The sequence below is a fragment of the Macrobrachium rosenbergii genome, chromosome 15 (genome assembly GCF_040412425.1).
Source record: "Macrobrachium rosenbergii isolate ZJJX-2024 chromosome 15, ASM4041242v1, whole genome shotgun sequence".
Classification (NCBI taxonomy): Eukaryota; Metazoa; Arthropoda; class Malacostraca; order Decapoda; family Palaemonidae; genus Macrobrachium; species Macrobrachium rosenbergii.
The window spans coordinates 11006265-11013764 of record NC_089755.1 but is presented as its reverse complement, the minus strand read 5'-3'; positions in this window follow the sequence as shown (position 1 = coordinate 11013764).

The window sequence follows — 7500 nt, the reverse complement described above, 5'->3', positions numbered from 1 at the left end:
ACATCAAAACAAAAAAAAACTTGAAGGTAAGGAGGCAAATCCACAAAAGGGAACGAGCGGGGAACCAGCAATTCCCGCAAAACCATCACTTAACGTGACAGTTTATAAACCCTGAATGAGGCAAAAGACCACTGCATGAGAACGAAATGATTTGTGAAAGTCAGTTGCCATTAAATTCTGCACCATTCGCCTTTTATGTGAATGAATGAATAACATTTTTTTGAATGAATGAACGTTTCACAATTGGCGTTCGGTTGTTTGTGTTGGGGGAAAAATACGGTTGAATGGAAGTTCAGTATTTGAATTAACTCTCACTCAATACGGTATCGAATTTGATGACATGATTATTGTGGTATATAAATCAATTTTGATAAAAGAGCGATAACTGTTTTATCTTATAAGTAACAAAGGACGAACGTATATTATTGGATATATATTATTGTAATGATTAACAATACCTTTTGTAACAAGCACGACCTTAAGCACAAGGAGGCGGTCATCTACTGGAACAGTTGACAGAACTATAATTTGAGAGAGAGAGAGAGAGAGAGAGAGAGAGATAAGAGAGAGAGTCCATCAATAGAGTCAGAAACTAAAACTTGACTTTTCCCATCCACTGAAAGTGACGAGATCATTTCCCAATTATGGAAATAAATTTCATTTACTGAGAAACATTTCTGCAGCTGAGAGAGAGAGAGAGATATTAGAGAGAGAGAGAAGAGATGTCCTTACGTTTTTGTCACGGCGAAGGAAGGAGAATGGATGGGTACTGATTTGGTCGCGTTCCTTCTGCCCATTCCCCTTTCCCTTACCCTTGCCCCTCACCTTTTCCTTTACTATTAAATCAATGATAAACCCTTTCCTTTTACCATTATAAGTGCCCTAAACCTTTTTACCTTTTGTAATGATTAACCTTGCCCTTGATCTTCCTCTACCATTTCCTTGCCCTTACCTTCCATTTCCTGGTTGCCCTACCCCTTTCCTTTACCATTTCCCTTGCCCTTACCTTTCCTTTACCATTTCCTTGCCCTTACCCTTTCCTCTACCATTTCTTGCCCTTAACCTTTCCTTTCCCCATTTCCCATGCCCTTGCTCTTTTCCTTTACCATTTCCCTGGCCTTTTCCTTTACCATTTCCCTTGCCCTTACCTTTTCATGCCCTTACCATTTCATTGCCCTTACCCTTTTCCTTTACCATTCCCTTGCCCTAAACCTTTCCTTTACCATTTCCACCCTTACCATTTCTCTTGCCCTACCATTTTCCTTGCCCTTTACCTTTCCTTTACACATTTCCATTGCCCTTACCCTCTTGCCTTTACCATTCCCTTGCCCTAAACCTTTCCTTTACCATTCCCTTCCCCTAAACCTTTCCTTTACCATTTCCCTGCCCTTACTATTTCCCTTGCCCTTACCCTTTCCTTACCTTTTAACATTTCCCTTGCCCTTACCCTTGCTCTTATTCTTACATTCTCCTTACCCTTGCCCGTAACATTGACTTGCCCTTAGCTTTTACCTTAATCTTAAGCTTGTTCTTATCCTTAACTATGATGTTACCTTTAACCTTAACCATACTCTTATTCATTCCCTTACCTAGCCTTACCCTTATCCTTACCTGTACCTTAACTTGACCCTTACTCTTACCATGCCCTCACCTTTGCCCCTACCCTTACCTATGTTCTTACCTTAGCTCTGCCCTTACCCTTTTGTCTTCCTTTAGGGATTCTGTGTCAATGGAGGAAACATTACAGCGATTTTTCCCTGAGTAATTAATGACATTTCCTTTCCAATTACACTTAAAAATTAAATTACAAGAAAATATATTTCCATATCTTTATGACGGAAGACCCCAGGTATTTCTGACGCAGCTTCAGCCAGAATTTCCATCTTAGATTTGTAACCAAAACAGATTCAATTTCACTTTGAGCTGAACCGGAAGGCTCATGGGAAAAGGTACATTCCATTATGGTATTTATGGGAGCAAGGGAAATGGTAATGGTAATATACTGTACATGGTAGGAAAATATTAAATGTCATTTCATACTTTGTGTTTAGCAGTTAAGAAAAAAGTTACTCTTGAATATTTAAATGAGAATTATGTCGAATTATTTCAAGGCATCAGAGTTCATTAATTGAGGAACAAATGGAGGCGTCTCTTTGATGTCACCAAGAAGATATTAACAGATTATGGGTTGCTGATTGACTAATTAACCTTAATATTTATATCAGGACAAAGAAAAGGGAATGACTTAATTGATAATAAAGGTAATTTGTTCTTTCAAACCTTGAAACGTAATCGATGATTACATTTAACATGGTAGTATAACAGAGTGTAATCTATCGACGTTATTTGCCAGAGAAGTTGAGGTCACGTTCCACTCGAAGTCCTGAAGACCTTTCTGAGCTTCTACGAAATTCATTATCTACCTGTCTATGTATCTATCCATCTATTTTACCAGAGAGAGAGAGAGAGAGAGAGAGAGAGAGAGAGAGAGAGAGAGATATTCCGTTCGTTTCATCTATGATGAATTGTATATTGATTCTCTTTCTCCCTTCTTGAGGTTTGAAAATAGCCAATAAATATTAATATTATATTAATCTCATAGTTCGAAGCAATGGATAGTTTTAAATCAAGACAGAAAGAGAGGAAGAGGAGGAACGAGTTTACAGGAAAAGACGAGAGAGAAGTCATGTAAATTATCCATCTCCATTCCACATTACATAAAGAAAACTAATTAGAATCTTCTTTTGCAATTTACCATCGAGACCCTCATTGACATTTTAGAGAATTAAGCCTTGTGAAATGTGAATAAAAGACTCTCAAGAGATTATCTCCAAGTGGACTTTCATCACCTTTGGACTTCAAACGTCCTTTGGGAAACATGAGAGAGGCTGACTTGTTGGATATCCGGTTTGCAAAGTCCTTCACAGGAGAGAGATCGAAGGCTGGTTTTGAGTGCAAGGTCAGATTTCTCCTTCAGGAATCGGTTGAGAATGAAAACGTATCAAAGGATTTGAAGGTAACTAAAACCTCTCTCTCTCTCTAGCTCTCTCTCTCTCTCTTTCTCTCACTTTAGGTGCAGGTTTCATTCCATTCTGGAGTAAGTTATTTGCAATTTATGGAAATTTTGTAGGCATGTGCGAAACAGGTGCAAAATATAAACCTAATTCCACCGAGAAAAGTCTTTATTTATATATTTTTGGCAAGTTGACAAAACATGCGATGTACTTTTTTTTTCAATAACCCAAATCTATTGTTCTGCTTCCAGAGTTTATTTGCATATGCAGATAAAATTGCTATACATATTTAATTTGTTTTATGACTGTAAGTCGAAGCTGATATCACTATAGAGAGACAATACGCAAAACAGATAGAACTATTATACATTCAAGTTATTTTTTAATAATTTGAAATTAACATCACTATAGAGTTTGACTGCCACATTTTTTGGGGGGATGGGGGGCGGTTCTCTCAAGTGGAGAAAAATAGGTCAGGATTTTCAAACCAGTGATGCTGAAAGAAAAGGAAAAAATTGATAAGAAAAACCCAAAGGAATCAGGGTAGTAGATAAAAGAAAAACCAAAAATATTGAAAGCATGTACATGATAATCAGGGACAGGCGTTTACTTCAAGTTGTAGAGTAGTCTGTCTCTAAAAATTGAAGACAGATGAATAATGAAGTCTCCAAAATGAGGATATCAGAATGAGGTGAATCTACATCAGAAACTTGTCACAAGGAGCATGAAGATGAATCACTTTGGATCCAACAGTTCCATGAAATAATGCTCCCAGATCCCTGGACCCATTTTTAGGTGGTTCATGATAAGAGTCAATATTGACCTTAACTTTGAAATGAATACATAAGTGGCATTTGAAGAACAAGTTATAGAAATCCACTTGAAGTATCAACTATGCTTTGAACGCTGGTGAAGACGGAAAAAGAGACGACCCAGAGTGGACATTAATGGAAACATAGCCGAAAACACTGTAAAGACACCCTCTAACCACCGGCAGAGTCAAAACCCTTTTCTGAAACCTGTCTTCACCTGTTTTACGTATCTACAAGACTGTATCTTACAGCAAAACGAGAGAAGGCACAGAACAGAACAGCATTAGCTGTGTCATGTTCATTGTTGCCAGAACTTTAACTGGAACTGAAATATAAGATTTGGGCCAAATTTGGGACCTAATGAGGACATTCAGCGCTGAAAGGGAATTGACTATTTGAAAGGCGTAACAGGAGGGATTCAGCGCTGAAACAATTGTTAGGTAAGATGGAAGAGAGAGAATTTGGAGGTACAGTGAAAGGTTGCAGCTGGGGCCTTGGAAGGGATCTGCAAAGAACCCTAGGAGGAATGCCTACAGTGCACCACTGACAGCACTAATCCCCAAGGGGGCCAGAACTTCAAGGTCAGAAGAGTCAAGGAATTGTTAGGACAGAAGGGGTTGAGGAAAGTAAGATGGAAGAAAGAGAATATGGATGTAGGTACAGTGAAAAAGAATGAAAGGGGTTGCAGCTAGTGGCCATGGAAGGGAGCTGCAAGGAACCCTAAGTAATGCCTACAGTGCACCACGTGAGGAGCACTGACGGCACTAATCCCCTATGGGGGCCAGAACTTCAAGGACAGAAGTCTGAAGGAATTATTAATTGTGTAAGCACAGGCAAGGGAAAAGGTCTTGTCTGAAGAGGGACCCAACATTCCCTCCTTTGAAACGAAAGATGAATCAGATTTCCTTATCTGCATTCGAGATAAGTACCGTAAATTACTCCTGCAGGTCACTCAATTAAAATAAAGGTCTTAGACGATTAAACCATCATAAATAAAGGAAAAAAATTAATAATACTGACTTCCGTTGTCATAAAGGTTTTTTCATAGCATCAGATGAACACAGCAACATTTTCATAAGACTTCACTCCAAATCATTCGCTTATATTTCACCATTCATGATGACCTTTCTGAATCGTGTTTAAGTATCCTTCACAAATTACAGGATTCTATAATATTTTTTTTAATAAATATTGTCCTATCAGCAGTGTCAGGCTTTAGAGGAACATGATGAGAATTCGTCTAAGATGAAGAAAGGAGCGTTTGCCTTCCCAATATCCCACCCCCCCCCCCACCCCCACAACGCTTCTCTGTCAGTGTTAATAAGTCCTGTTTCCTTTTACTGAATTATTTATCTCTCGAGTCTCAGGTAAACTGGGCGTAGTTAGGACACGTAATTATTCAAATACAGAATAATTTCTAGTTATTTTTGCATTACTTTTACTGTAGGTATGCTCATTGCTATTTCAGTGTTCAAGTACTGGTGCAAAATTTGAGCAAGATTCCTATCCAATTTTTTAATCTCTTGTCAAATATTTGTTGTCGAATGTGAATGCAGGAGGTGGAGTGGTCCCCTGTTCTCCATCAGGAGAAGTTATTGCGCTCCGTTTCTCTGAGTGAGAAATACAGTTGAATTGAGAATTTACTTCCAGAAAGATGAACGTCGAATTCTGAAAGCTTTCTCATACTAAACAAGACTGAAATTCTCCTTCGCTCACAAGAACGACTTTGAAAGGGTTGTTTTATCGTTAATAATATGTTTATTAGGCTTTCATAAAGTAAAGCTTTGAGTCACACAGTCAAATATTGGACCTCTTGTTTGTACAACACTAACTATATTCCATGTTTTATGTTATGTCAAGAATTACAGTTGATTCAACATATAAACAAGTAAAAAATTCGCAGCAGTTTGTTTGGCGCAATCGAGTTTTCTGTACAGAGTATAATGCTGTATGAAACTTTCAGCCGCAGTCCATGAAACTCAGCCACGATCCGGTGGTGGCCTGTGTTGTTGGTCCCTATATCGGTGCCAGAAGTACGATCATGGCTAAATTTAACCTTAAATTGAAATAAACACTACTGAGGCTAGAGGATTGTAGTTTGGTATGTTTGATGATTGTAGGGTGGATGATCGACATACCAATTTGCAGCCTTCTAACCTCAGTAATTTTTAAGATCTGAGGGCGTACAGAAAAAGTGCGGACAGAAGAAATGCGGACGGACAGACAAAGCCATCTCAATAGTTTTCTTTTACAGAAAACTAAAAGTTTAATTCCTTCAACATCTCTACAGGCCTTCATCACGCCCATCACCCTTGTTTTAATGCACAGCCTCTCCAACTTCTTCAAAACTGTTCTATGTTTCCCCCGTGCTACAAAAATGAAGCTGTGTCATTTTATCTTATCCAGTATAATCCTTTCACTTTTCCGAATATAAACAGACAACAGACACCTACTTTGCTCTCGAGACTTCAAAGTTAAGGCTGTCTTCAAACACAGACTTCCCTTGGGCCAAAATGTCTCTCAAACCTAACGAAGGGCATCAGTTTTCAAGGCGGGTTTTGAACAGAGAATAATCATACACATTCTCGCCTGGGTAAGAATTTCGTTCTCAGAAAACCTCTTGTTCTCTGAGACTGTCAACTGGAACCAAAATTACACGAACGCTCTAGTGAAAGAACTATATGATATGATAAGAATCATCATACTATAATAGTAATCACCGTAGAAGGGGAGCGCAGTCAGTGCACCTCGCGCGGTGCACGGTAAACATTATTTAAGGTTCTTTGCGGCGTCCCTTACAAGTGCAACCCCTTTCATTCCTTTTACTGTACCTCCCCTTATATTTTCTTACTCCCGTCTTACTTTCCCCAACCGTCTCCTAACAACTGATTCGTAGTACAACTGCAAAAAGCCTTCCTCCTGTTGCACCTTCCCAACCTTTTTACTGCCAGTATCCGTTTCAGCGCCGAATGAGGAACTGAAGTCTTTTGACACCAAAACATAATTTTCCGAGTTATATGAACACTCCATTCGCCAAAGAGAACATGGAATAATCACCATAAAAGTGATTTTATATTAGTTATATCAATTTTATCTTGTCTGACAATATATTTCTGTGGCTATTGAAAGAAATTAATATGTTGGAAAAAGAATAAAAATCTTATAAATTTGAAGAATTCATTAAAAAAAAAAGAATCTAACCAAATATCATTCGTTAAAATGACACAGCGATTAGCGATCGCAAAATGGAAGAATTTTTCACAAGACAATTTCCTGCCTCTCCATCTCCCGTGTAAATGGAGCTTCCTTTTGCAATAAAGGAGGAAATAAAAGTGTTTCCTAAAAGGATGATAAAGGCGAATTTATGATGGAGTTAGTGAAAACCGGCGCTCTTTTATTCTCGTTAATTCTTCTTCCTCATTTCGTCGTTTACGGAATCAGGAATTTGGATCAAACGAGAATTCTGTCTGCAAAGATGATGTGGTTGAGAATGCCATTAAGTGGAAAGTGTTTTTATGGTATCTAACATCATCTCTCTCTCTCTCTCTCTCTCTCTCTCTCTCTCTCTCTGAACTTGCATAGTGTTGTCTGTGTTGTTTTCCGCTTGTTAGATACAACAACATAGAACAATATGATTTATGTATGAATGAACATATCCATGACACTCATTTTTT